The following is a 12,384-nucleotide window of genomic DNA, read 5'->3' on the forward strand; positions in this document are numbered from 1 at the left end:
TTTTTGTTGTCATGCCTCGTGTGAAACTTGCTGAGATATTGGATAGTGACCCAGAGGACTCTAGTAATAGTTTGGGTACTGACTCTTCTGTGGATGATATGGGTGATGTTCCTCAAGAATATGCAATCAGATTTTCTGAATCTATCCCCCAACCTTGGGTTAAACCATCAGATAATAGGACTATTTTTGTGAATCCTCCTCTGATTAAGAAACCTTTTTTGGACCCTCCTTCCTTTGGCTCGTTATTAGGTATGGATAAAACTATGAAACCCGGTTTTGATTCTTTAGATTGTAGAGTTTTGGGTGAATTTGTTGAGAAACTTTCATATCAAGTGGGTCTTGCTCTACTTCGTTCTCGGTTGAAGCGCCAAGAATTTTCATGGACGTCTTTTAAATCTGAGGCAGCTACTCACGTGAATAAGGTTTAGCAAAAGTGGGTATTCACAGTATTATTTGAGGAGGGTGGTAGTTTTATGAGGAGATTAAAATTTGCTGGTGTTGCTGAGGCTATCCGTACATCTGCAGGTTGGTTGTTCTCTACCATCTATCATCATAATTGATTCTTATCATTTCTTTACTTTGTTGCTATATATTGAAGAAGCACTAATTGATTTCTTCTTGGCAGACTTGGGTGTTCAAAGAAATGGATATGATATGAGTTTACTTTGGCAGAGGTGGTGTTCTCAAACTTATACTTTTCTGACTTCTTGGGGTGAGTTTTCACCCACTTTGAAAGATGTTGTAGTTCTTCTTCAACTACCGGTGTTTGGCAGTGTAGATCTCACTCTTCTTCGCCCAGATTCTGATCTGCTTAAGCTTGCGAGACATCTTCAAATGAGTTTAAGTGATGCTGGTCAATATGCAAAAGAGTTGTCTACGAGTAGGCGTGTTAAGAAATCTTCCTCCAAGGATAAGCATCCAAAGACTCGTAGGTCCTCGAAGGAAAAAGAAGTGGTTGGCAACAAGCAAGATTTCAAGAAGAAGAAGATTACTGTTAAGTATTCTTACTCTAATTGGTCTTGTTATTTCTTTGGTGATTTTCTCAATGGTGAGTTTGTCCCTACTCCTGCTGTTCCTTCAGATCTTAGGGAAGCTGCTTTTGTCGCTTATCGGTTAAGTAAATATGTGTTTTTGGGACCGACGGTGTATGAGCCATGGGGTGTTTCTTTTAGCTTGCTTGATTGTTGGAGGAGAACGTCTACCATTGGCTTCTCTGTATCTCGGTAGTTTATATATGCGGCTTGATCAATTTTCTAAGCAACTCAAGATTGCTCATGGTCGCTTTCCAGTATTGACTTTCATTGATGAAATATTTCTTCAACTCTTTCTTTTTGAGCAGTTTTCTCAGTTTGCTCCAATCCGTAAGCCCCCTACAATTCTTCCAGATAAGAAGGCAAGTCCTCGTGCTTGGATTTGGGGTTCAGCTCATCCTTCCAAATCTTTAGAGGATGTTATTGATTTGGAGGAATATTTTTGTTTTCGCCCGTACGTAACCTCTTACCAGCCTAGTGCATCGGTTATTCATTGTATATATTCTGCTTGTCTTGAACATGACCGCAATGATATTTCCACTGGCAAGAAAGGGGCTTACGACTTTTGGCTTCTGTGTACTTCTCCTACCCCCATTCCTGGTTTGATTGTTATGGATAGGGACTTTCATTGTGGAGCTTTGATCTGTCCAGTAATCTACCATCCAGATAGGGTAAGTCGCCAACTAGGGTGGGACCAAGATCCAAAAAATGTGGAGCATATTTTTTTCACCGAAAAATTTAATAAAAAAGTTTTTGTTTCAAAAAGAACTCCCGGAGTACAATCCTTGCTTGGTTGTTCCTCTTGATAGGGATGGGGGAGTTACAATGGAGTATGTGGATTACCTCATGCGTATGAAGAAGCATATTAGGCAATATGAGGGTACCTCCGTTCCAGATGTCAGATCATTTGTTCCAGTTTTGATCAAGGATCCATATTTCATGATTGGAAACCTTTCTCCTTCGACCATTGCAAGTAATATTTGCTCTTTGCTGATTCTTGTTTTTTGTTTCTTCACTTATTTTTTGTCTCTCTCTCCTTTTTTTTGGGCTTTGTGTGTTTGACTATTGTATCTTCTATGCTGGTGTTTTGTAGACTTGGACGCCAGGTGTTACAAACATCCACCTTCTTCAAAGAGAAAATCTGATGATTCAGTTGTTACTGCTAAAGTGGTCAAGCATAGTAAAGTGGAGAGTTCAAATCTTAAGGTTACAAAGAGGTCTCTTAAAAAACCACCTAAGCCTTCCATTGATGCTACACCTTCACCAATTTCCACTGGCTCAGGAATTTCTCCTTCCTCGACAACAAAAGCTAAAGGTTCTTTTGTCGCTGCTTGCTTTGTTAAATCATCACAGTCTCCTGGTAAGGATGTGGCTAGCTTATCTAGAAATGCTGTAAAGCGTAGGTCTCATCGTCTTTTGGGTAAAATGAAAATAATTCCAAATGTACCTTCTAATCCGGTAAATATAGGCGATGAAAGCTCCCAAGAAAGGGTCAGTGGGGACTCTCCTAATTCATTTGTTGTTGGCGACGTCCCTAACGAGGGTACTACCCAAGATGTTGTTCAAGGTGGCCCACGAGCAATAGCAAGTTCTAAGAGCAATGTTGACATTGAGCCGGGTGTTACCTGCCAAGGGGATCCTACTAGAAGCGATGTTACTCCCATCCGAACGATATTTCCTAGTGCAGGTACAACTGTTGTTTCTGAGTCCACATTTCAAGCTTCGAGCACTTATAATGTCACAAAGGAACCCTCAGCTAGTGCTTCTTTCTGTGTGTTCCATTGTATTTCTTTTCATTTATTAGGCGTGTAGCATTTTACAAGTCCTTGATAGAAAAGGTGTTTTCTTACTTGTTTGTTTTGCTTTTCAGTTTCTGTCCGTGATGAGTTTGAGTATTTTGATGGCGATGCGAAGAGTTTGTTATTGGAGATTGCATCCCAGGCTCCTTCCTTCCTGCTTCCAAATGACCTAAACTGCCTTTTGAAGAAGCTTGGGTATCAAGCTTTCCTGGATGCATGGAATTTCTTTACTTCGCACTCCCTTGCAGACTTGTGGGGTACTCATCGGAATATGGTAGAAAATAATCTAAATAACCTTAAGTTATTTAAATTTAGTAGTCGTTGGCTTGAGAATCTTTCTGCTAAATTGGAGCCTCCACCTGGGGTACCTGATCTTGCTAGAGAAGAATTATTGTCTAAAGAGTATCGTGTTCTCTCTTCTGATGTTTCTACTCTTCAAGAAAAGGTTCGCAAGCTTACATCTGAATTGAACACCATGAAGGCTAGGTTAGCCAACGTCAACTTGGAGCGAGAGCAATTGGCCAAACATAAGGAGGCTGCTTCTTCTGTAATTTCTTATAGTGATATTTTGTGGCTGTGATCATTTTCCAGCACTTTATTTTGTAAAATATGTAATACTTTGACAAAGTATATTTTTGTCCTGCTGCTTCTATGACTTTCATTGTACACATCTTTTTGGGTGTTATGCTTCCCCTCTTTTTTTTTTTATATATACTGTGCATACTCCTCCAGGTGTTTTATTTTTCTGTACCTGCTTGTGTGATCACTTTATTTTGGATACACACACTTTTTTTTTGCAAGGGAGGGTATGATTCTAAGAAGAGCAGGATTATCTACTGCTTTTTTTTCTCTGCCTTTTTTTCAGCCAAAAAAGAAAAGTACCTAGAATTTTATTACCCTATTTATGCTCTCTCTTTTTTAGGAGCTTGGAGGGTGGGGTACTTCACTTTTTGGAAATATTTTGTACTGTAGATTTTTAAGATGCATCATTCACAACTTTTGAGTATATAATTGCTAATGCAATTTTTTCATGCATTGCATGATGCTTGTAGAATAATATAACATAAACATTGGCTCTTGATAAAGAAGCCCTTTGGAATTGAAATTCAAACTACTAAAGCTGAAAGTAGGCATAGTACTTCTTGACATACTTGAAATTGATGGGGCCAGTGGTTGTTCGATGATCTGGGTCCAGCAGGATACAGTGTCCGTTGGAGTGTACTTCAGAAACAATGTAAGGACCCTCCCATTTGGGAGCCTATTTTGGCAAAGACATCTTCCTCATTACTGTGTCTACTTATTTTAATACCAGATCAACTTCTAGGAACACCCTAGGCTGAACATGCTTGTCATAAGCTAATGCTAGTCTCCGGTGGTATTCTTCCATCTTGCTTCCTACAACTTCTCTTTTTTCTTCCAATTCTTGCAACTCAGCTTCATGATTCCTTGCTTCGTCTAACAACATCCTGGTGGTGGGTACCTCAATCGCTGTTGGCAGTACAGCTTTAACCCCGTAAACTAACGAAAAGGGTGTTACTCCAGTTGTTCCATGTCTAGTTGTTCTGTAAGCCTAAAGAGAAAGTGGTAGGTATTCACTCCAATCTTTATGGGCATCGGTCACCATCTTTGTGAGTATTTTCAAAAGGCTCTTGTTAGTAGCCTGATGGGAGCGGAAATTGGCGAGTTAAGAATGGTTATAAAATATCCGTTGCAAGTATAGTTCTCAATCAACCAGAAATCCGCTCATCAATTTAGAAGGGTGTCACAGAAATTAAAATCAAAATACTGGGAGTATGAATCCCAGGTCGTCTTCCAACGAGTTACAGAAAAGTGTGCTATTTTATTAATCAGATATTTTCTAAAAGGTTTGAGTTGAATGACAGAAAATTAAATTAGAGAATTTATATAAATTTAAATAAAAGTCTTGACTGGGAGTTGATTAGCTGAAAGCCATATTCGTGTTGGAGTACTCTTAAGATCAATTGACAATTGAGGGTTATTGTGTTTAGTTGTCCCTTACTAAGTAAGGGTAAGTCAAACGAGTTGGAATGCTGTTCTATCCACAAGTTCCAACCCACTCTTGGGAGGATTGGTGTTAGTGAATAGAGAGCAATCCAACAATAAACCCAATTACAATCTCTCTCTTGAGCATCCTAACTCAAGGGTTCCTTTCAATCATCTCCCCATCAAGTTAGAGAACTACTCGCTCATTGTAAATGTAAAATTCATAACATAAGAAAGGGAATTAAAGAAAGACATGATAAATAATGATCAAAAGATTAATTAAAAATAAAAGTAATTCTTATATTAATAAATGCTAAAATAATCCAATAGTAAAATTAAGTAAATTAAGGAACATGGAAGAGTAAGAGACAAGTAAAGAAAACGAACTAGAATGTCGAAGTCTTGATGAGGCAATAACTCTTCTCAATATCCCAATGCAAAAACAATGATCATAACAAATCTTAAAAATGATGAATGTGTAAAGAGAAAACCTAGAGGAGAGAAAAACTAGATCTCAAAACTAAAACTATGCGGAATGAATATTGTTGGTTTGTGCATGTTCTCTGGCTCTAGTATGCTTTTCTGGGCCGAAAACTGGGTCAAAATAAGGCCCGAAATCACCCCCAGCGATTCTGCAGATTATGCAGATCGCGCATGTCACGCGGTCGCGTCATCCATGCAGCAGCGTCATTCGGCTTTCTGCTTTGCCACGCGGTCGCGTCATCCATGCGGCCGCGTCACTTCTCGCTAGTCATCTCCTCAATTCCTTGTGTTCCTTCCATTTTTGCAAGCTTCCTCTCTAATTTCCAACTCATTCATGCCCTATAAAGCCTGAAACACTTAACACACAGATCACATCATCGAATGGAATAAAGGAGAAATAAAATACATAATTAAAAGTCTCTAGGAAGCAAGTTTTCAATCATGCAATAACTTTAGGAAGGAATTATAAATGCATGCTTATTTAATGAATAAGTGGGTAAAGATCATGATAAAACCACATAAATAAACACAATATAAACCATAAAATAGTGGTTTATCAACCTCCCCACACTTAAACATTAGCATGTCCTCATGCTTAGTTGAAGGTGATAAAATGAATGAGTAAGAACATGTAAAACCTATGAAATGCAATGCAACCTATATATATGAATGCAACTATATGATCTTTGTCCACTTGATCAAAAGTAAGTAAGCTCTTCAAAACAATTACAAATCAAATTCCACTAACTCAATTCTTATACAGTAAGAACAGATAAAAATGCAAGAAGATAGCTCACGAAAGCAGGGAACATAGAAATTCAAGCATGGAACCCTCACTGATGATGTATGTACACTCTAGTCTCTCTAGTGTATAGGGTCATCACTCTATCCTTCTCTAATCATGCTCTCTAATTTTTGTTCTTCTCCTAACCAATCAACAACATTTAATATACCAAGCAAACATCATGAGGTCTTTTCAAGGTTGTACTGGGGCCAAGGTAGGGGTAAGGATATACATATGGCTAAGTAAGCTTATAAATTGAATCTTTAATTAACCCAAGCTTTAACATAACCTATATATATTCTATATAACTTTAGAATTCATACCTAGCTACCCAGAAATCTCTTTCACATCCATACTCATGTATCAACCTTTTAATTTGATTTTATCATACATGCATTGATCTTTGAATGCTTGACTTAGCATTGGGGTAATTTTGTCCCCTTATTTATTTATTGAGTATTTTTGGATTTTTTTCATAAGCATAGAAACATAAAAATAACACAGCTTATCAATGCACATAGATTTTTAATTCTTATAGTTTCACATGAGTAGGTATCCAAATTCCCATAATATTATCATGACTCATTCCCTTATTATCCTTTGTTCCCACAATTTCCCATACTTGATTGCCTCACACAATTCTATCTTAAGCTAACCAAAGATTCAATTTGGGATATATAATTGTTTTTCCGCTTAAGGCTAGTAATGTGGTAAAATATAGAACAAATGGGATTTAAAGGCTCAAAGTGGCTAACAAAGGTAATTGAAAGGGTAGGCTTTATTTGGATAAGTGAGCTAAACAAATAATGGCCTCAATCATGTGCAAATATATAAATATAATAAACATTGGACATATAGGATGAAACAAAATATAGATTACAATCATAGAGAAGTAAACACACAAGAATAAAATAATTATGGTTAAATAATGTAACCATTCATAAAGGCTCAATTCTCATAGGTTGTGTGTTCTTTAGCTCAAAAATCATGTTCCAAATACAACTTCAAACAAATTTAACATAAAAGTTTTAATTAAAATTAGTGAAATTTTGTTCCAAAGATAGGGTCTTAGAAGAAACTTATTGTCTTTTCAATCAAGCAGAACATGCATGCAACTAACCTATTACTATGCAATTTATCCTATTCTATAAAAGAAAAATCTAACTAAATATCCTAATTTATTGGTGCTAGGGAAGAGAAATTACCTCCGGAAGTCAGGTACTGACCGAGCTCCCCACACTTAAGGCTTTGCACCGTCCTCGGTGCCATCTGTCAAGAACAAAAGTGGGCTGGTAGCAGTATCTCCACAGTCGAGACCATCATGGCTCCCTGTGCTGGTAAAGGAAGTGGAGTCCGGGGTGTCTAAGTCCGGGGTGTCTGAGTCCTTGAATTTTCCCATGATCAGCTCTTTGAGGTATGTGAATCGGCGCTTGTTACGACGCTCTCTCAGCTTAGCTTTGTGTTCTTGTCGATCCAACTTTTCAAGTATCTGATGGAGCAGTTGGGCTGTTGTAGGTGCTTGTGGTGTTGAAGAAGGAATATCTTCAACTGGTTCAGTAGGCTGGCTGATAGTGGCTGCTGGAAGTCTAAGGTACTTCCTGTTGGGGACAAACTGATCATCCCTTGGAAGTATGGCTTTGGTGTCCCCAGCTCTGTAGGAGACTCCAGCTGCTGAGACAAGATCTGAGACCAGGGCTGGAAAAGGTAAGTTGCCAGTGATTTGTACGTGTCCCATTGCATTCCGGATATGTCTTGGTAGATTCAGAGGTTGGTCTGTAAGGATGCACCATAGTAGAACGGCCATGTCCGCAGTGAAGGAGGACTCGTGAGTGCTCGGAAAGACATAATGGGATATGATCTGTGCCCATACGCGAGCCTCCAAGGTAAGTGCTGAAGCCGATATTCCCTTACGGCGGGTACGATGGTATCCGTAGATCTATCGACTGCCAGGTAGTACGATAACTCTGAGAATGGCGTCCCAGTCAAATTGGTACATCTGGCGCTTGAGTGCGGCTTCTTGAAAGGCGTCCAATCCTTCTAGAATAGGGGGAAGACTTAAAACTTTTTGAATGGCCTCTTCTGTAATGGGGACTTGCTTTTGACGGACATAGACAGACTGCAGGGTCGGCAGGTGGAAGTTGGAGTAGAACTCGACTACCCAAGAAAGATTGACCTGCCTTGGCTGTCTCTGTAGGAAATCCCATTGTCTTCGGGCAATCTGCGGCTCAACAAATGTAGCAATGTGGTTTGAGAGGAGAAGAAGGTATTCGTTGTTGTAACTCCTTTCTACCAGGATGGGGAACATCTGCTCACAGTAGCGGTTGGGGAATCGCGCAGTGTCCTTTGCTGGGAAGGCTCTTTCTTTATCATCAACCTTTATAATCCTCTTAATTTTCTTCGTTGAGGGCTTAACCGTAGTTGAAGAAGGTTCTGCCACTAATGCTCTCTTCGTTCCTCTCCTTGCTGGTTGTTTGGGAGTAGCTTTCTCTTTTCCTTTCTTGGTGGCCATCCTGAAAAAGGGAAGAGAAAGTAAATTAAATTCAAAGGTGTAGAGCAAGGAAGAGAACGGAAAAGGATGGTTATAAATGCACATAAAAAGATAAATGATATTAACACACGCTCATGAGTACATGTGAAAACTCATTAATGGAAAATAACTAGTGCATATGATGACAAGTAAATGCAAGGTGTTTATTGGCATGCCGGCAAAGGGCATGAGTAGCATAGATCAAGCATCACTCGTAACAAACCATCACGTTTGTATTGACAATTAAATTCAATGAATAAAATAGTAAAGGGAATTTGTGAAAAGCAAGCATTGAATATTAGAGTAGAAAAATGTAGAGAAGTTCATAATGCCATATGGGCTTTTTCACAAACACATAGCATGCATGTAGAAGAAGCTTTTGAAAATAAGGATTTGAACATGTAAGTAATCCCTTAAAAAGCAATATAATTGTCGAATAAATTTACAACAATCCACAAGCATATAATAATAAATAGTGACTCAAATAAATTGATAACACCAAGTAAAAAGGGAAAAGAAAGAAAAAGAAAATATGAACAATGAAGGTAAAAAGAAAAGAAAAGAGATGACATATAAAAATAAGAAGAATAATAGAAAAGTAAGGAAGGAAGGAAGGAGAAAGAAAAACCTTGTTAATGGGGTGAGAGAGTGTAAAAGGTGAGAAATAAGGAAGAAGGGAGGAAGGAAGGGAGAAGAAATAAGGAGGGAAAAGAGAAAAATAGGATTGAGGGGAAAAAAGATATGATAATTGGCAAAATTAGGAAGGCTGTGCGGCGCAAGTGACGCGGTCGCATGGGGCACGTGGTCGCACGCCTTGCGCTTAAACTCAATGACGTGAACGCGTCGGTCACGCGGTCGCGTGACCCGTTTTAGGCTAATGGCGTGAGGGTAGCCTCGCACTCGCACAACTCTCTATTCAAAATCATAATAGTGCCAAATTTTGGGTGACGCGATCGCATAGGGCATGCGATCGCGTGAGTGGTCAATTCTTGGGATACGACGCGGTCGCGTGGGGCATGCGATCGCGTGAGAGGGATTGCGCGTCTAGCGCCAGTCCAGCACCACTCTAGCACAACTTTCGGCTGTGCACCTTATTACGTCGAAATCCAGGTCACGCGGCCGCGTGGGCACGCGGTCGCGTGGGCACGCGGTCGCGTGGGAGGCCATTATTCCCCTATGACGCGGTCGCGTGGGACGATTTGTGCCATTGGCACGCCTCCAGCCCTGCTCCTGCGTAACTCTCTGTTCATATTATAATTGTCTCCCAGCTCCCTGCGACGCGGACGCGTCAATGATGCGGTCGCGTCGCGTGATTTTTTTTTAATTAAAAATATGTGAATGTAGATGCACGAAATGTACTAATGAAGAGAAGAGTTATTGAATAAGAAAATTAAAAATAAGGAAAAGAACGATCATACCATGGTAGGAGAGGGTTGTCTCCCACTTAGCACTTTGTTTTAACGTCCGTAAGTTGGACGCTCCACTAGCTCAGTCTTCAGCTATGTGAGGATCTTCCAAGAGGAAGATCTCGAGCTCCTTGTTCTTCTTCAGCTTCTCGCCATGGTACATCTTTAAACGATGTCCATTAACTTTGATAGGTTCAGAGCTTGAAGGATGACTCAGGTGATAGACTCCGTATGGTTCGGCCTTCTCTACTCTGTATGGACCTTCCCATCTTGATCTCAACTTGCCTGGCATGAGCCTTAGTCGAGATTTATAGAGGAGGACTAAGTCCCCAGGTTGGAACTCTTTCCTCTTGATGTGCTGATCATGTACAGCCTTCATCTTCTCCTTGTATAGTCTTGAGTTCTCATAAGCTTCTAGGCGAAGGCTTTCCAGTTCCTGCAGTTGCAACTTCCTTTCAGCTCCGGCTTTTCCAATTCCCATGTTGCATTCTTTTACTGCCCAAAAGGCTTTATGCTCTATTTCAACAGGGAGATGACATGCTTTTCCATAAACTAAGTGGAAAGGACTCATCCCAATGGGTGTTTTGTATGCTGTTCTGTATGCCCAGAGTGCATCTTATAGCCTGGTGCTCCAGTCTCTTCTATGAGGTTTGACTATCTTCTGCAAAATACGCTTTATCTCTCTATTTGACACCTCGGCTTGCCCATTAGTCTGAGGATGGTAGGCTGTTGCAACTTTGTGAATTATCCCATGCTTCTTCATTAGTCCTGTTAGTCTTCTGTTACAAAAATGGGTGCATTGATCGCTCACGATTGCTCATGGTGATCCAAAGCGACAGATAATATGGTTTCTTACAAAGGAAACAACAGTGTTAGCATCATCATTGTGGGTAGGAATTGCTTCCACCCATTTGGAAACGTAATCCACAGCTAACAAGATATAGAAATAACCATTAGAATTTGGAAATGGACCCATGAAGTTAATGCCCCAAACATAAAAAATTTCACAAAAAAGCATAATCTGTTGAGACATCTCATCCCTCCTGGATATATTACCAAATTTCTGGCATGGGAAACAAGATTTACAAAATTCAGCAGCGTCCTTAAAAAGAGTAGGCCACCAGAATCCACAGTTTAAGATCTTTCTAGCAGTTCTTTGAGGGCCAAAATGTCCTCCACTCTCAGATGAGTGACAGGCCTCTAAGATGGACTGGAATTCTGATTGAGGCATACACCGTCTTATTACCTGGTCAGCGCCACATCTTCATAAATATGGGTCATCCCATATATAATATTTAGACTCACTTTTCAGCTTGTCTATTTGATGCTTAGAAAAGTTTGGAGGAAAGGTGCGGCTAACTAGATAATTAGCTACAGGTGCATACCAAGGGACTATCTCAGATACTTCTTGCAGGTTATCAAATGGGAAATTATCAGATATAGGAGTGGAATCATCTGTAATATGCTCAAGGCGACTCAAGTGGTCTGCCACTAAATTCTGGTTACCACTCCTATCCTTAATTTCTAAATCAAATTCTTGTAATAGCAGTATGACGTTAGGATTTTTGCCAGTAAAGAATGTCATAAAAACAGTCGCGTTGTAGATATAGTCTCTAAACCGACAAAAATCCCTTCGTACAAACGTTTTGGTTGTCATAAGTAACAAACTCCTTTTAAAATTGATAACCGAGTATTTAAACCTCGGGTCGTCTTCTCAAGGAATTGCAGGGAGGTATGTTCTTATTATTGGTTATGAGTTTGTAAATTGGGGTTTAGGAAGTAAGGTGGGAATATGTTATATGACAAATAAAATAAAATAATAATAATAAAATAAAATCTCTTGGCAAGGTATAAGAACTGGAGGTCCTATCCTTATCAATTGTGATGAAAATTGTATTTTAATCTCACTTTGTTAACCTCTAACTATGAAGGTAGATCAAGTGGATTAATTAGCTTAATCCTCAGGTCCTAGTCAATTCCGATGGAAAGACTAGAGTTATTGGAGCAACTCCCAATTTCAACCACTCCTTTATTTGACAGCTCAAGCATTACCAATTACTTAACCAAAGCCAAAAGAAAGAAAATATCTAAATTAAATAGCATCAATATAAATAAAGCAAAGCAAAATTAAATCTGAAAATTCCTCAAATTATATTAATAAAAGCAATCCAATCTAACATGAAAGATTTATGAATCAAATGGGCAACATAAGTAATTAACAAATAAAAGTATTAGAGCATCTAAAAGTAGAAGAGAAATAATAACTGAAGAATATTGAACCTGGGATTTAGAGGCACTCCTAAAACTAAGAGAAATCCTAAATCCTAATCCTAAGAGAGAGGAGAGAACC

Source organism: Arachis ipaensis, chromosome B8 (genome assembly GCF_059453495.1).
Source record: "Arachis ipaensis isolate K30076 ecotype BB chromosome B8, ASM5945349v1, whole genome shotgun sequence".
Classification (NCBI taxonomy): Eukaryota; Viridiplantae; Streptophyta; class Magnoliopsida; order Fabales; family Fabaceae; genus Arachis; species Arachis ipaensis.